Source organism: Ochlerotatus camptorhynchus, unplaced genomic scaffold (assembly GCF_037179485.1).
Source record: "Ochlerotatus camptorhynchus isolate MF236.1 unplaced genomic scaffold, CSIRO-AGI_Acam_v1.1 ptg000022l, whole genome shotgun sequence".
Classification (NCBI taxonomy): Eukaryota; Metazoa; Arthropoda; class Insecta; order Diptera; family Culicidae; genus Ochlerotatus; species Ochlerotatus camptorhynchus.
In genome coordinates this window covers 7,840,276-7,858,694 of record NW_027040514.1, presented here as the reverse complement: position 1 = coordinate 7,858,694, position 18,419 = coordinate 7,840,276, and the positions used below count along the sequence as shown (strand labels likewise).

The following is an 18,419-nucleotide window of genomic DNA, read 5'->3' as shown; positions in this document are numbered from 1 at the left end:
CTGATCACACCTTCCTTCGGAAGGCCAGTAAACCCGTTGGTCCCCGGTCCATGAGTTGATGGGTCCATAGGTAGGGTCCAGGTGTGGGAGCAGCCTCCCTGGCGTCGGTTGTATTGGTACTCAGACTCCGGGACAGGACTTTACAATCCAGCTTCTCACCTATCTTAGGCTCTGAGCCATTAACCATTAAGTGAAAATTCACCAAATGCAACGGAGCCTCTCAGTACGGAAAACAAGATCGACGAAAAATAAATCAAAGAAAAAAAAAAGGCATTTAGGCTGTGAACCATTTGGTGGATTATTTTAACTTTTGGTTAAAATTTGACAGATGGAAAGTTATCGATTAACCCTGCTATCCGAGCGTGGTTACTTCTGACAGACAAGAAGTTAAATTTAGACAACTGTGGCTGAGTTCTTCTCGAAAACCGATCGATCGACAGCACAGGGATTTTCGAACATAGAAAATAACTTTCGAAATGTCACTTTTGACCATGAGTGAAATTTAACTGGCCTTAGGCTGTGAACCATTTGCCGAGTTAAATTTTACTCGTGATTAAAAGTGACATTTCGAAAGTTATTTTCTATGTTCGAAAATCCCTGTGCTGTCGATCGACCGGTTTTCTAGAAGAACTTAGGCTGTGAACCATTTGCCGAGTTAAATTTAACTCGTGGTTAAAAGTGACATTTCGAAAGTTATTTTCTATGTTCGAAAATCCCCGTGCTGTCGATCGACCGGTTTTCGAGCCACGGTTGTCAAAATTTAACTTCTTGTCTGTCAGAAATAACCATGCTCGGATAGCAGGGTTAATCGATAACTTTTCATCTGTCAAATTTTAACCAAAAGTTAAAATTATCCACCAAATGGTTCAGAGCCTTAGCCAAGGTTGTCAAAATTTAACTTCTTGTCTGTCAGAAGTAACCACGCTTGAATAGCAGGGTTAATTGATAACTTTCCATCTGTCAAATTTTAACCAAAAGATAAAATAATCCACCAAGTGGTTCAGATCCTTAGGTTGTGTTCCATTTGGTGAATTTTCACTTAAATTTGACACTTCGAAAATATATTAAGATGTTCGAAAATCCGTCTGTTATTGATATTCCAATTTTCGAGAAGGATTTTGTCAAAATTGATTGCTTGTCTGTCAGGAAATAAGTCTGGAATAGCAGGTTTATTTGAAAATTTTCCATCTGTCAGCCTTAACAATATTGTGCAATTCTTCTATCAGGCTATCAATATATTTGTAGCGCATTGCTGATTTGTGGAGTAGTGTTAAGCTAAAATAAGTCTTGTCTTGTGAGTAACTTATGATACTCCAAACTACAGTCACTGAAATGTGTGTACAATTTCTCCCCCAAGCGAAACACAATGCCCCGTCACCGTCTGTCTTACTAACAATCAAATATTAGCTCGTGGATGAATAGGACAAATCTTTACCTTTCTGCTATCTTGACTGATAGCAGGAGGTGCAAGATGCCCACCTCAAAGATGCTATTAACACCAAATGTCATCTTCGTCGTTTCGTCATTGCCCCCTCGTCAACAGAGCTTACCGCTAAGCGCCTACTGAGTTGCGGGTGTGGTTTTCCCACACCGAATAGGTAAATATTTGACAGTAACCGAGAGCCGAGAAACTATGTTTATCACAAGTCACGGCACTATGATTCACTGGAGAAGACAAAATTGCAACTCACGCAATCCGAACTTGATAATCGATTTATCTGGGTCGCCAGCACTTGTTGGCTGCAGTCCTCCCTCGTCGTAGCGGTTTCTGTGCCCGGCCTTCCTAAAGAGCCCAAAGCGGACCGGAGTGCACAGCGGCAGTAGTAGCGGGGTGGTAGAACTCGATTACGGAGATTATGAAACCTGTTTTCCAACTTGTCGTCGCCGTCGATCGATTAATGTCGATTGCGGTTTTTCTCCAAAGCGGGGCTCCGCGTAAAAAGTAAAAACAACTTCAAGTACCGCAATCGCAGTTGGCTTTGCACCACCCCCCCCCCCCCCCTCCACTTTGTTTGAATGTAGGTGGGAGAAAGGAAATCATTTTTTCGGATGGTTTCGGATCTAAAGCGATTGGTTCCCAATTCCTCCACTTGAGTTGTGGGGTGGATCGAAGCAGCTTTTATGAAAACATTTTTGGATCAGAATTATTGCTCCACATCGTCATGATAGCGATCAGATCGAAGTTAACTCGATGGCAATGAATGGTGGTGGTCAAGTGACTGGCTACAATCCAAAACCTGTCACAGTCCGCCAGATAGCAGTCAGAGCCTACTTGGTATTGATCATCTATAGTACTGCAGGTGCGTAACATTTCAAGTTTGAATTCCCTGGTGCGGTGCATTGACAGATCCATTCCAGTCAGACGAAAAAAAAAAACAAATCACCATGGAAAGTGAAATTGGGTGGATAATTTCCACTCCCCACCGACTGCGCTTATTATTCAGGGCGCACGCAGTAATTTGAGCTGAATTAGCTAATAAGCGACCAACGGCTAAACTGAGTGCGAGTGCTTGCTCCACCACGACGATTTGTAGGTAGACGAAACGTGATGCAGATTTTAGCTCCCTTTTTTTTCGTTTCGTTGTTATTTTCCAATATGGTCTTGCTCTACCGGCTCGACTAGTAGTAAACAGCATTCGCATTCTGCATACATTAAATTGGGAATTACTTTTCGATACGCAAACGTGACTCGAACGCCGCTCTAAGAAGTACCCGTCGTTACTTAGTAGCAGACGGCCGCCGGTGGCCTGATTGATTCGATAAGCTTTAAATGCGATTAAGCGAATTGAATGCAAATGGAACTACTCAACCAGCATGCCTATGTATTCGCCCGAACTGACCGAGGCCATGCGCGTTGAAGACGTGAAGATGATTTTTGACTTTGTTCCTCGTGTTGCATTTCATCCATCGCATTAAAACCAGAACCGATCCAAGGTGAGCAGGGTCCGCAAAATTCCGGTGACAAAACAAACGTAAACATTTTTTTCCCCCCAACCTCGCGTTCTTCGATAAAATTCTCGAAACCGGCTTTTGTTGCCATAGAAGCAGAAGTATAGATGGGAGCTGCTAATCGCAGTGGCCCGTCCGTCTGAAGCGCGATCGATGCGGTCATCATCATCATCACGTGTGCCGTGCAAAAATTCCAAACTCGATTTATCACCTCGCTCTGCGGCTGGCTGTCATCGTCGCTGTTGTTTGTTTACGGCTGATATAGCTTCTGGAATGTTTTTGTGTTCTCGACGAACTACACGATTCGATAAAATGTTATTGGTCAACTTTTCTGGACGAAGCTGTTTTGTTCGGAAGTGGGTTTTATCATTAGATGCTTTATTCACGGTGTGTTTCATAGAATGATATATAAAATAGTTGAAGGAAAAGCTTTACTGATGTCAACATGAGACTTAGGGCGATATTTATTAACTACACACTTAGAAATACCTAATCTTACACGTGACGGAATCCATCTTTGACATAAAGGATGAGACGTAAACAAACATGTCAAGTAAAATAGAGTGCTCCGAGACTGAAAAGTTCGAAAGTACGTTTGATTGAGCTGAATTTCACGTCTATTAGTACTCAATTTTATGTCAAAATTGATGCTCGTATATGTCAGTCTCAGAGCACCTAAATTTACATCAATTTTTCTAAGTGAGTAGGAAAAGTTATGAAAAGGACAGAATTGAGTACGGCAGTATAAAAATTTGAAGAGAAGTTGAAAATAAGCAAGGGCCATTTGAATGTCAGTATGAATCAAGCGAAAACTTTTTTTGCCAAGCTGAGATTGTAATCTTTGCTATCAAATCGTTCGAAGCATTTACCTGTGAGCGGCAGATGACGCGATTGTATCGGTCTCATACAGGTCGTATGAGAAAATGGAAAAATTGCCAGTCTTCTTGACATGTTGTCTTCAATATAACACCATCTCCTACTAAGATCTATATTGATTCAATGACGTACGAAGCGCTCATTCTGAGCTAAGAGGAAGAGATGACAGTTGGCTTCTTACTTTTTTATTTCTATCTTTATCTCTATCTTTATCAATCTCTATCTCTATCTTACGCACATGAAAGCGGCCAATCAGGAGCTGGTTCACGTTTGACAGAAAAGTGGTTCATTTTCGCCCCCGTATTGTCACCTCTTCTCTTAGATTCTGAGTGCTCGGTGGACCAGCGACTTAAGACGCGAGCCTTAAGCCAGTGACAGATGGTGGACATGAAACCGACCACACCAACCAGCGAGGAAGGAGTCAACATTGAACCAGGAACGGAAATTAGAAATTGTATGTAATACCAATATCCATTTGATAACCGTGATGCATACATGCGGGGCTTATTGTGAGTGAAAATTGCTTCGGAATGGGCGTGACTCTTCAGACATTCTGAAATGGATTGCTGGATCTACAAAGCTATCACCTTCTAACTCCCGGACTAAAACCATAGAGGTAACTCTAAGACTAGTAGGTCCCGAAGAAACGTGCTCAACTTTTTAGCTCAGCTCTGGTACTATCTTGGTCCCAAGCTAATCGATTCACCCCTCGAAACATAGGAAAATCCAATAACCCCTCATTTTATCTGTTAAACTTTCATAGCGAATCAAAACAAACATAGTATAGTACTAGAACTTCGATCAGAATGGGGTACGTTAATCGATTTGCTTGCGACCAATAGGCTAGTCAAGTAGTGAGCCAATTTAAAATCGTTAGTTTCCACCGGTTGCTAAAACTGTCTGAAATTACCGCAAACGAGAAATTGCAGATGACTTTCTTCCATAATACCACTGCCGGGGTTAGATTAAATACACACACACACACTTTGGCAAACGGAATACCGTGGCAGTACGGAGGACGAAAGCTTGCGACCAGAAATGGAAATGGAAACCGAAAGCTTTCGACAAGGATCTTTTCGTTGAAGCACTCCGTGTGGATAGGGGCCCCGCGGATCTGAAATCGGAGGAGCTGACAGAAACGTTGATGTTACGACCATGCCGAGGACACTGGAGCCAAATAACAGACGGCGTCCAGCTTACTGGTGGAACGAGGCACTTAGGCTGTGAACCATTTGCCGAGTTAAATTTAACTCATGGTTAAAAGTGACATTTCGAAAGTTATTTTCTATGTTCGAAAATCCCTGTGCTGTTGATCGACCGGTTTTCGAGAAGAACTCAGCCACAGTTGTCAAAATTTAACTTCTTATCTGTCAGAAGTAACCACGCTCGTATAGCAGGGTTAATCGATAACTTTCCATCTGTCAAATTTTAACCAAAAGTTAAAATAATCCACGAAATGGTTCAGAGCCTTAGCAGCCTCCACGCTAGTTGTCTCAGAGCCCAAATACGTGTTCAGAGAGCAAGAACAGAAGTAGACAGAGACGAACAAAGAGGATTGTTTCGAGCGGCCAGGGCCGCACTTAAACGAGAGATAAAGCAGACCTAGTCAAACTGTTTGAGTCGTGATGGCGAAGATCAGAGGTCCAACGATGCCCGCTGAAATGTGCACAAGAGAAGCTGAAAGTCATCGTTGAAGGACTTTTCCCGAAGCACGACCCAACGACCTGGCCACCTACACCGTACGGAGAAGGAGAGAGAGATAACGTCGAAGTCACCAACGAGAAACTCGTAGCAGTGGCGAAAGGATCGAAGGTGAAGAAAGCTCCCGGTCCGGATGGAATCCCCAACGTAGCGTTGAAAGTGGCGATCCAGCCGTCCCGGACATGTTCAGAATGGTGCCGCAGAAATGCCTGGACGAGGCTCACTTCCCTGCCAGGTGCAAGACACAGAAGCTAGTGTTGCTGCCGAAACCAGGAAAACCGCCGGGAGATTCAGCATCGTACAGGCCTACATGCCTGCTGGATACACTCGGAAAACTCTTGGAGATGATCATCATAAACAGGCTGACGAAATGCACGGAGAGTGAGAACGGATTGTCGGATAGGCAGTTCGGATTCCGGAAAGGGAAATCAACGGTGGATGCAATTCGTGAGATAGTGGTCGAAAGAGCCGAGAAGGCGTCCAAACAGAAGCGGAGAGGAGATCGATATTGCACGGTGATAACGATCGACGTCAAGAATGCGTTCATCAGCGCCAGCTGGGAGGCCATCGCCGAAGCGCTGCATAGGGTGAGGGTCCCTGCCTACCTGTGCAGGATCTTGACGAGTTATTTCCAGAACCGGGTTCTGGTCTACGAGACAGACAAGGGACAGAGACCGATTAGGATCATAGCGGAAGTTCCACAAGGCTCCATCCTTGGTCCAACGCTCTGGAACGCGATGTACAACGGTGTGCCAACACTGAAGCTTCCCAAAGGAGTTGATATCGTTGGCTTTGCGGACGACGTCGTCTTGACGATAACAGGCGAGACGCTGGAAGAGGTGGAAGTGTTGACAACCGAAACAATCGACATGATTGGTAACTGGATGCAAGGAGCGAAGCTGCAGATAGCCCACCACAACGCGGAAGTGCTATTGGTCAGTAACTGTAAAGCGGTGCAGCGGGCAGAAATCACCGTCGGGATGATCGATGACCGGCTAAACTTCAACAGCCACGTCGAATATGCCTGTGAGAAGGCTTCGAAGGCCATCAATGCGGTAGCTAGAATCATACCGAACAACTCTGGTCCCAGCAGTAGCAAGAGATGTCTTCTGGCCAGTGTGTCGTCATCGATACTGAGATATGGAGGTCCAGCCTGGGTTCCAGTGCTGGAAACGAAGCAAAATCAAAGCCATGCGAGTCGTGAGTGCGTACAGAACCGTCTCGTCGGAAGCAGTATGCGTTATCGCCGGAATGATCCCTATCGGCATCACCCTGGCGGAGGACAGCGAGTGCTACAGGTGGAGCGAAGCTGGAAGAGTGCGATAAGTTGTGAGAGCGGAGTCGTTGGGTGAACAGAAAACACGGAGAAGTCAACTTCCACCGAACGCAGTTCCTGTCTGCCCACGGCTGCTTCAGGAAATACCTGCATCGGTTCGGACACGCAGCGTCACCCCTCTGTCCGGAGTGTGGAAACGTGGATGAAACGCCGGAGCATGTGGTCTTCGACTGTCGAAGGCAGAACGAAGGGAGATGCCCGTCCTTGACGTGGAGAATGTCGTCGTTGAAATGTGTCGAGAGGAGGGCACTTGGAATGCCGTCAGCAGGGCTGTCACTCAAATGCTGTTGGAGCTGCATCGTAAATTAAAAGACGAGCAGCGATCTAGTAACGCCAACTAGTGCTGAGAGTATGAGAAGTGCATGAGTACAGCCACCCTCCAAAGTAGTCACTTCACCGCCCAAGTAACTACAAGTTCTGATAAAAGACTTTTTGTGGCTTAAGCAGCTTGGTTGAAGGTGGTCTATAGAATTCTAAGCAGCCTCATTTTTAAGTCGTTATAAGAACTTGAAAGTTCCGGTACCATAATTGAAGAGCATTCTAAGCAACTTCTGGCGGAACTTGAACCGAACTTTTAGAAAATAAGTTTAAAAACAGGTCATCTATACCAATTTTATGAAAGTTATTTCTAATATTAGTATTAGAGCTGTTTGAAGAATTAGGGAACTTTTAAGATACTTTAAAGTAGCTAAGAAGTTCCGCTGGGAACATGTTCGGAACTTTGTTGTGGCCATGCTTTCAGCCTTGCCTGAAGTTCCTCAGAAGTGCTTAGGGATGCTTTTTGGAACTTTGTTTGAACTTCAAGTTGCTAGGGGTGCGCATCGGAACTTTATGGAACTTGAATGTGGGTTTTATCGTTGAATACGGAACTTTTCGTTGCTTGGAAAGAAAGTTCTGTCGGAACTTTATTCGAACTTTATGGAGCTTGAAAGTCTTGTTGGAGCTTGATTTGAACTTAATGGAACTTGAAAGTTCTGTCGGAACTTTATTTGAACATTGTGGAACTTGGAAGTGAGGTTTATCGTTTAATGCGGAACTTTTGGTTACTTGGGCGTGGTCCCAGGAGGATCGAGGCAGAGGAGAGAGTAGTAAATAGGCAACTAGTGGATACCCCCACCGTGCCAACTTCCCTACAGGCCAGACTTTTGAAAACGAAATTTGCGTATTTTACAATGAAATGGTCACATTTTTTAAACGAAAAGTTCAAGCGATATGTTTTACAAGTTCTTTCGAAACTGATGACAATTTTTTACAAATTTCATCGAAAATGGTCACAGCTCTTGTAAGTATCGGTCAGAATACTCAAACAAATCGATCATGTTTTTGACGTACACACTTAAATTTTTTCGCGGAGATTCCAACAGCCGAGTAGATCTGCAATTTATTTTGCTGAGATTCAGCAAAACAATTGCCGAGATTCAGCTAACAAATAACATTTTGCTGAGATATCAGCTAACAAACAGATATTTTGCAAAGATATCAACAAAAGTAAATGCCGAGGTAATCGGCTGTTGGAGATTTTACCGAGCTAGAATAAGTATGTAGACTACGTCTTACGGGAAAGTACAAGGGGTACATCGAAAATGTAAAATTGCAACCATCACGAAAAGGTGTTAGGTTTTGAACGCTTATAACTTTGTTATTTATAGTTGAAATTTAAATCAAAATACACCAATCGATAGGAAATAACTCTCCGAATCTTCTAAGACAAATAATTTTCTAATGTTACATAAAAAATACTTTTGAAAAATTTTCAAATAAAACGTGATAATTTTATTACTGTTTTCATTACACAAACGTTCTCCTCAAACCCAGTCGTCATAATCGAGTACCGCTTGGTTGCACATCGTTCTGCTTGAACTTGAAAAGTTATAAAACAGTACTGCTGTCGAGCCTCAACTCATGACATTCTCTGCTTGACCGTCAAGCAGTACAGTTCGGTTTTAGCTCGTGCTCTCGAGTTGTTCGGAAAGTTCGTTGCGATAGTGTTCGCGTTCTCTCTTTCACGGTGTTTGTGTGTGTGTGCTCCGAAAAGGGGAAGGACAAGGACCCCGGTGAAGAAAGCTGGGATCGAGATGGGAAATGACAGGTGGGCAGGAACTCACAGTCTCCCAGTGTTGGTGAGTTCTTTGCCGTTAATGTTCACGAAAAGTTCACTATTTTGCTATACAGAAATTCAAAACAAAATTTTTTATCTGCGGATTTGGACAGATTTTGACCTGTTTCATACTACCGGAAGGTGTATGCTGGTCACAAATGCCGTGCCAAACTGATTTCCTACTCAATTAATCAATCTTTGATGTGAAATTCGCTAATAAACACGAGTAGCATTTATTATAGCAAACATGCTATAACAAAATGGGCATGGTTCATTTAAGTAAACAAACTAACACTTCTTCCGACTGTGGCACCTCTCTTACTCGCCTGGAGCTGGGATGTACCCACGATGGAAAATGAACAGGTGGGCAGGAACTCACAGTCTCCCAGTGTTGGTGAGTTCTTTGCCGTTAATGTTCACGAAAAGTTCACTATTTTGCTATACAGAAATTCAAAACAAAAATTTTATCTGCGGATTTGAACAGTTTTTGACCTGTTTCATACTACCGGAATGTGTATGCTGGTCACAAATGCCGTGCCAAACTGATTTCCTACTCAATTAATCAATCTTTGATGTGAAATTCGCTAATAAACACGAGGCGCATTTCGTATAGCAAACATGCCATAACAAAATGGGCATGGTTCATTTAAGTAAACAAACTAACACTTCTTCCGACTGTTACACCTATGTATTAGCCGTCTCGGGATGTACCTACATCCAACAAGTTTGCTGTTCTTCCCATCGATGGGAATAACCAGTCAGCTGTGACGGAAAAGCGCATCAAGAAGAGGAAACGTGAAAAAGGCCTATGTTAACGAGTTCATCGAGTTAGGCGTCAAAGCCGGATTCAAGTTGGACAGAGTCGGCACCAATGTGGTGCTCCGTACAAAAACGGAGTATAACTTGGTCGTCACCCACCTGAGGACTTCCAATGTGGAATTCTTCACCCATGACATTCGCATCCCGGTGAGAAACCGTTCAAGGTCGTCATCAGGGGCCGACCAAACTTCAACCCGCAGTATATCGAAGCTGAAATCAGGGACCGATACAAGCTGGCCCCAAGTGCCGGATGACAAGGAGGGACGAAAATGTGAAGGCGTATCCGGATTCGCCATCACCATGTGACTCAGTGCCTCCGGTGTCACGCTGCGACAATTGCGCTCAAGACCATGCCACCTCCGAATGTGCTGCGGATGAAGCTGTGGCGCACAAAACTGTGGCGGTGCTCACCAAGGATCCGACAAGCAATGCCCTAAACACGAGTATTTCAAGCGTATTCGAAAACAGGCGTCCAGCAACAATCGACCAGGGCGAAGGAAGGATAAGGCCCCAGCTTTCAGCTACAATGTTTTCATAGATGTTTATCAATTTTAACAAGACATAAGAAAGTTATGTCTTTTATCTGAGAGTATATCTCCCTTAAGCAAAAATTGTCTACTCTCAAATAAAGTACCCAAAAAATGAAGAAACATGTCCCACTTTTTTTGATTTCGTCCCACTGTGCGGCACCGTTATTGATCTTTAAAATTTGGAGTCACTGAAGCTTGAGAATGGAAGTTCACTCCCAACCCCATTCAGTTAATTCATTGTGCAATTTAACTGGTTCTGATCAATCAAGGAGTAGCAACCATTTGATATTTACAGTAAGTCTAAGGCTGTGTTCCATTTGGTGAATTTTCACTTAAATTTGACACTTTGAAAATAAATTATAATGTTGGAAAATCCCTCTGTTGTTGATCGTCCGGTTTTCGAAAAGGTGTTTGTCAAAATTGATTCCTTGTCTGTCAAAAATAAGTCTGGTACAATAGCAGGTTCATTTTAAAATTTTCCATACGTCAAATTTAAGGGAAATTCACCAAATGGAACACAGTCTAAGCTAACATTTAAGTATTTCCTAACTAAATATAACTGGTATTTCAAACATTTACTATTTAAATTCATCAATCACAAATATGACTGTATCATATGAAATCACGTTTTGAAGCAGCTGCTTTGGTAAAAAATCAGTCATTAACAAGACTGAAAAAATATAGCCTTAAATAGTTTATTCTATAGAAAATAATTGTTTCTTTTCAATCTTTTTATGTTGATTGTTGACCCTTCTTAAATCCTTATGAAAACATAATACTCTACCGGTTGTGTACAAGGGCGCACATACACCGATTGGGTGCTCAATTTGCCCCAACGGTTTTATTTTGGTTACAAAACGAACATTTTTAAATCTTCTTGCATGAAAAATTAAAAAAAATCATTCGGATTTTCCACTGAAATTTGTATGATTTTTGATTAGTGATGATTTTCTTAAGGTGACCAAACTACCCCACTTTCCTTTTCTAGTGAAGTTTAACCTCGCCTCACAAAACTCATTTTATATATAAAATTGCCTTAAAAAACTTCTTCTCAAATTGGATTTGCTAATTAAGTGTAATCGTGTTAAATTTGCTCAAATGTAACTCGAATCTGATTGATGTTTTGATTCTATAACCGATGCTGCAGCTGTAAAGTGTATCAGGTAACGTTCATGTAACTCTGCAAATGAGGCTATACATATGTATTTATACCTATGAAAAAGTTGCATTGTTTTCACTTTTTGGCCAATCTCTCCGGTGTTGAAAATTTCATGCGCATTTACTGCTAATGTAAAAAATATCTCCGATACAAAAAAAAATAATGATTTCGACCGTGATGACGTTCTGCGAAAATTGCCAGATAAGATAGCACCCACCCCGCACAGTGCCATAGATAATTGAACATGTATTTATTTACCTGGCCCATCTGGCTTTTGTTCACCGTGAAAACCGAGCAGATGATGGTCCAAAAACTCACAACATTCCTATATTGACAAATCAAATCAAATCGAGTGGAAAGTGGAGTGTATCTTCTCTGTTCGACTGTTCAATGTTTGATAAAAAACAACAGACCTCCAATTAGGTGTTAAATTAATTGCATTAGATAACACGACGACGGACAAACAATGAATGGGAAGTCAATTTGATTTTATGTAAGTTTTCAGAAGAAATGCAATCGTTGTAATTCAAAACATGATCAAGTTTTTCACTGCCACGAGGCTACTTTGTTTTTTTTTTGTGCTTACCTTATTTTCCCCTGTTGCTCCGTATGTGCCTTCGAGAAAGACAAAAGTCGCCTAAAGGTCGCCACTTCCACTATTACCGATTTATTGGACACCGTGCCGAGCAAGTTGGACTCGCAGGGAAACAACAACAACACCAACAAAAACAGTAAAATAATAACACACAGAGGTCCAAAGATAGAACCTTGATTCAGCTGAACACACCAACACAACCACCTTGTGGTTTCCTCTTCTTCCTTTTTTTGTTTTGGTGTGTACTTCAATAAGAACCTGAAAACACTATAGCCAAAGCATTCACATAAGCTTCGCCTGAAGAACGCACTTTTTAGACTCCGCGGAGAACTTTAGAGGTCTCTCGATCGTGTGGGGTATTATTATTGTTATTGGTGATTTCCTTTTCTTCTGCACGTTTTTCTCTTTTACTCTTCCCGAAATTCCGGTTTTCTAGAAACCCTCGCGCGCGCCTTCACTTACTAACGTTGGCCGTGTTCACCGTTTACCTGTTGCTACGATACTGACTCATCGAGCGGAAAGGTGGCTCAAGCAAAGCCTACTACGGTTACTCTCGCGGCGCGTCACTCACTCTCTTGTCTTCTGTTTCTGGAGCTGCTCCGGAGTTCCTTCTCTGTGCAGAAGGCCGTTTGTATGGGTATGGTGTATGCCTTACTTGACCATCTTCACATCTTACCACAAACCGCCGACAACCTGTTTCTGAGATATCGAATCGCACAGAATGATCGCCATGCATTGTGGGGTGCATGGAGAGTATAAGGACTCTCACGTAAACAGCTCTTGTGCTTTGTCGCCGCGAACGCGATAGACGCGTCGTCGAGTGCATCAAGGAGAACGGAGGACAACCTTAGCCGAAAGCGTTCAACTTTGAGTGTTTTGGTTGGATTTTACAGGTTACGAATGGATTTGTTTTGATAGGTAGAACCGAGCCGACAGGGTATGAATATTCATGGAAATGTTGGGGATATTTTAAACTTTGCCAAGTTCAGCTACCATTGCCATGTTATATGAGGAAAAGAAGTTTTATTCATGAATAGGCTATTTCCGTCTCAAAAAAATAGAGGAAAGACAGGGTCCACTATCTGATTTGCAAATCGTGAAGAATGTGTTATAGCAAGTGGAAAAATAATAGATTTTATGTGACTTTTACAGAAATTCAATCAACTCTCCACAATTCGATGTTCTATTTAGCTCGGTGGATTCGGTGGTCCCTTCATTTTTTCTATGTATCGTACTCGCCAAAAGTCGATATTTCCACAAGTCGATGCCTCCTTTGGTTGATGTTCTGTGTAGTGTTATTTTGATTCTATAAATCGATATTTCCATACCATGATACCCATCGGTAAAATCAGCACATGTTTCTGGTGTCCTTGGGAAAATGGTCCTTATCAAAATTCAAACTTGAGTACTTAGGGCAAACGTGTCAGGTGTGACAACGAGATCAAAAAATAAACGTTTTCATATGTCTTCGCCTCTAAAATAAAATCAGAAAATAGGTACAGTCAGGAATCCTTATTTCCGGGGTAACTGGGGCGTGAATAAGGAACCGCAAATAAGGATACCCACAGCTTATATGATTTTCACTAGTGGGAGCTGTGGCGGATTATCTCATTTGTTACAATATATAGAACTATACTGTCTTCGACAAAGTTGTTGTAATGAGATAGACCAAGCCTGTGTCATTGGATTTAGGTTTAATTGGGAACTACGCCGCTAGGGACGCTTCACTTTTATGTTACTTATGACGGGTGCTATAATATATGGATCTTAGGTCCAACATACAATATTTCGTGATCATGGCCATATAGAAGGTTACTGTCTTCAGCAAAGTTGTTCAAGTGACCAAGTCGTTTCGGATGGTGGCCATATTAGTTCAGAACTATCTCACTACGCAGCGCTAGTGTGCACATGAGTTTCCTATATAAGCTGTATCTCAAAATCCTGGCCATATAGAAGGTTACTGTGTTGAGCAAAGTTGTTCAGGCGACCAAGTGCTTTCGGATGGTGGGCATAATAGTTCAGAACTCTCTCACTACGCAGTGCTAGTGCGCATGTGAACTTCCTATATAAACTGTATCTCGAGAACCTGGCCATATAGAACGTTGCTGTCTTTAGCAAAGTTGTTCAGGTGACCAAGTGCTTTCGGATGGTGGTCATATTATTTAAAAACTCTCTCACTACGCGGCGCTAGTGTGCACATGAACTTTCTTAATATGTGTTATATCCGTAACCAAGGCCAACAAGTAAAACAAGCTGTTGTTAAGAGCTACTATTTATTACGTCTATCTTGGTTGTGTGGGAATCCCAGCGCAGGTGTACACAGGTTATCTAAACCGAACTACCGGACAATAAACACCCGTCCCGGGAGTCACGTGATAACGAAGAAAAATAACAACCGCGGACTACGTTCTACGTGCGTCTTTATTTACAAGTTACAATGGACTAGTCAACAAACATAAATTGTACACACATCAGCAATTTATGCTTCGTCAGTCTCTCACTCTCACGCACTCATACACACTCATACTGGCAGCTGTCATCAACGTTCCCGGGGGCTGCTATAGACACTCTTGTTGATAGACACGCGTCCAGGGGCATTCACTACTTACTTCCAACACTCCTCCTTAGTGAAGCCCACTACTGCATCTACTTACAGCACTCCTCCTGCTTTACGTTACTACTGGCTGCATCAGGTAGTATAGTCCTCCGTTCCTATCACCGACAGCGACAACCTTGCCAGCTTTCAATATTCTGCAGTCCTTCGCACCAAACAGCACTTCGTAGCCATTGCTGGTTATTCGACTCACCGACAGCACACTTCCAGATAATCCAGGAACGTATAGCAATCCATTAAGCTTCATATCTACAGCTCCGCCTTCCAATACGACACCTGTGATCCTTCCTTGACCACTTCCTCTTGCCTTTACCGTTCTTCCGTCCGCCAAAGTCACCTTCTCTTCACAGAACGTCATACTGTCGAAGCTCACAGTCGATCCAGTCATGTGCTTCGAACAGCCAGTGTCGATGATCCAACGATCGTCAACCGACACATCACTTGCAGTCGTCGTCGTGAAACACACTCCTCGACTACTGCCACTGCTACCGGCATCCGATTGCTTGTCCTTAACCACCATCGACTTCGTTTGGTTTTGTTGCTCCTTTGCATTCCTCTCCGCTAGCAACAGAGGACAATTTCGCCGCAAATGTCCTTCCTGTTTACAGTAGTAGCAAACCCGAACAACGCTTCTTCTTTCTTCCATTCGTACTGTGGTTTTCAGCGCCCTCTCTTCTAGCTTTTCGTGCACTCGACGTTCGCATCTTCTCCGCCACTCATCCAGAAGCTTACCTTTAACGTAATCCAGCTTCAAGTCTTCTTCCGGACGACCTTCCAGAGCAGTGACGAGTGGGTTGTACATCTCCGGAAAACTCGATAACAAAATCGCCACAACCAGATGCTCTTTCAAAGCTTCTCCCATGCTTGCTAGTCGATGCACCAACTCCGACACTTGGACTAGATGTTCAGACATACTGCCATTTTCCGTTAGACGCATCGAGCACAACCTCCGCAACACATGGATCTTGTTTGATAACGATCCTCGCTCGTGGTAGCCTTTGACCTTGTCCCACATCTCCTTTGCACTAGCAGCTCCCATAATGTGGCACAGCTGACCATCTTCTAGCGCCAAACCGATCGTCGCTCGAGCCCTTTCGTTGTTCCTTGTCCAAGCTAATGTAACCACCTCCGGCTTCGCGTCAATAACCGTTGTCCACAGATTGTCCTTGAGCAGCAACAACTCCATCCTAAATTTCCAGCTTGCCCAGTTGAAATCGTTCAACCGGTCTAATACAATCTTTGATTCGGCCATTGTTCACGAAAAAAAAACACTACGCGCAGTCGGGCAAAGAAAACAACTTCACAATCGAGAGAACAAAAAAAAAACAATGTTCACAATTCGATACTTTCCACAAAGTTCTTTGTTCTTTCCGATTCCACTATATAAGCTTTTTCGAACGAAGCGTATCTTCTTCAGTCAAAAAAAAATCGCACTTTTTGAAATCGGACCAGCAAACAACAAGTTTACACTTCAGCCCGTACAGGAGAGAAACACAAAAAACAAAATTTCTCCTCCTCGAACAAAACAGACGCAAAGCAGTCCACACAAAATGTCTCCTCCAGCGGAAAACACTTTTTCACTATTATTTTCTTCACGAATCTGGGCCCATAACCTGTGGGAATCCCAGCGCAGGTGTACACAGGTTATCTAAACCGAACTACCGGACAATAAACACCCGTCCCGGGAGTCACGTGATAACGAAGAAAAATAACAACCGCGGACTACGTTCTACGTGCGTCTTTATTTTTCAAGTTACAATGGACTAGTCAACAAACATAAATTGTACACACATCAGCAATTTATGCTTCGTCAGTCTCTCACTCTCACGCACTCATACACACTCATACTGGCAGCTGTCATCAACGTTCCCGGGGGCTGCTATAGACACTCTTGTTGATAGACACGCGTCCAGGGGCATTCACTACTTACTTCCAACAGGTTGGTGGTTGGATAAAGAATCCATCTCTAACTTATGACAGTCAGGCAAGGCCTACTACATCTAGGCGTACTACATCTCCCCCTTGTAGAAAATGTCATAGGAAGAGAGCCATCTTGGAATTCTTGATTCTCCTACAGAACGTCGAATAAAGTCTCCAACCGCATCAGATGACACGGGCTTTTGTGCGGACTGAAGTTCTCCATCTTGAGCAGCAGGTTCATGATCGATTGTCGAAAAAGGATTTTCGCCAGACGTACTTGCCACTTGACCATCAGCTTCGAGTGATACGGAACCAACAGGAATAGGGACATCGTGATTGAATGGCACTTCTGGATCCAACGGTACAGCTTCATCTTGAATTTCATCAAGCAGGATTTCCCATGGTAGTTGCTGCGTCGCTTGCTCTGGATCATCAGAAGTGTGACGAGGGCGCATTTGGTTTACATGCGACCTCACCAGCTTCGGTCTCCCGTTCATGTCCAGTGCAACGATATAGTTGACGGAACCTTTCCGTTCGATGACTCGACCAGGAATCCAGGACTTGGCGTTTCTGCGATGCTGTTCAACGTAGACCAGGTCATCTTCTTCAGACTCGCGCTTGACTGCTCCATGCCGCCAATTGAACTGTTCGTTTTGTTTGTGGTTCTTGACAGCTTCAGTTACAGGAACAGGTTTCTTCAGTAGGTCCAAAGTGGTGCGCACTGGTCTTCCGAGGAATGCTTCTGCTGGAGACGTCGACTGCGGTGTGTTTCGGTTTGGGATTGAACGATACACCGAAAGGAATGTCTGCAGGTGCTCCAGAGTGAGTGATCCTTCCCCCTTGGCTAACTTCTTGAGGCCACGCTTGAGTGAATCAACGAATCGCTCCGCTTGGCCGTTGGACTGCGGGTGATAGGGAGCAGTGCGGAGATGGGTGATACCATTTGCACGGCAATACTGTTGAAACTGCTCGCTGATGAATTGCGTTCCGTTGTCTGAGACCAATGTGTCTGGGTTGCCGTAACGAGAAAACGTTTCACGCAGCATATTCAGGGTTGCAGTTGTGGTAATGGATTGAGTGCGAAAAATTTCGGGCCACTTAGAGAAAGCATCTACCATGACGAAATAGTAGTATCCATGGATCGGACCAGGAGAGGCCATGACTCCAAGGTTGCTTTTGTCGAGGACTTCGCTGCTTCAGCACATGCAGTGCACTGACGGACAAATTGCTCCACATCGCCGTCAACGTTAGGCCAGTAGATGTAACTTCGGGCCAGAGATTTCATTCGGTCCATTCCTGGGTGTCCACGATGCAGTTGACGAACGATCCGCATCCGAAACTTTGATGGGACGACGATTCGATCGCCGAACATAACGCAGTTGTCGACAACTTGAAGTCCATCTCGTCTGGCGAAGAACTTCTTGACATCAGGATCAGCAACTTGCTTCGCATTTGCTGGCCAACCTTCGTTAAGGAAATTCACCACTTGCTGAAGAACTGGATCCTTTCGCGTCTCAGCCACAATCATCTGGTGCGTGACTGGAAGATTGCTGATGGTGTCGTCGAGAATTGCTTTTACTTTAGATTCGACGCACACGGCGGCTATGACGTAATCCTCATCTGGTCTATGCTGCGATGACATTAGCCGGGATAGAAAATCTGCATAGCCAAAATTCGTCGATGAAACGTGTTGGATGTCGAAATCGTACAGCAGAAGTGTCAAGGCCCAGCGCTGCAAACGGCTTGCTGTGTAAACAGGAATACCTTTCTTTGAGCCGAAAACCTTGAGCAGCGGTTGATGATCGGTTTGCAGGAGGAAGTG

General features: G+C 43.6%; 1 protein-coding gene across 1 annotated transcript in view; it reads right to left on the bottom strand.

The window, feature by feature from the left end:
• The window catches only part of LOC135705886 (Na(+)/H(+) exchange regulatory cofactor NHE-RF1), a 66,132-nt gene extending 53,581 nt beyond the window's left edge, over nt 1-12,551 (bottom strand). The window contains exon 1 of the mRNA XM_065227743.1: nt 12,055-12,551. The gene's annotated coding sequence lies outside the window, so the exon portion shown is untranslated. The remainder of the gene's footprint in view (nt 1-12,054) is intronic.
• Between the last annotated feature and the right edge of the window lie 5,868 nt (nt 12,552-18,419).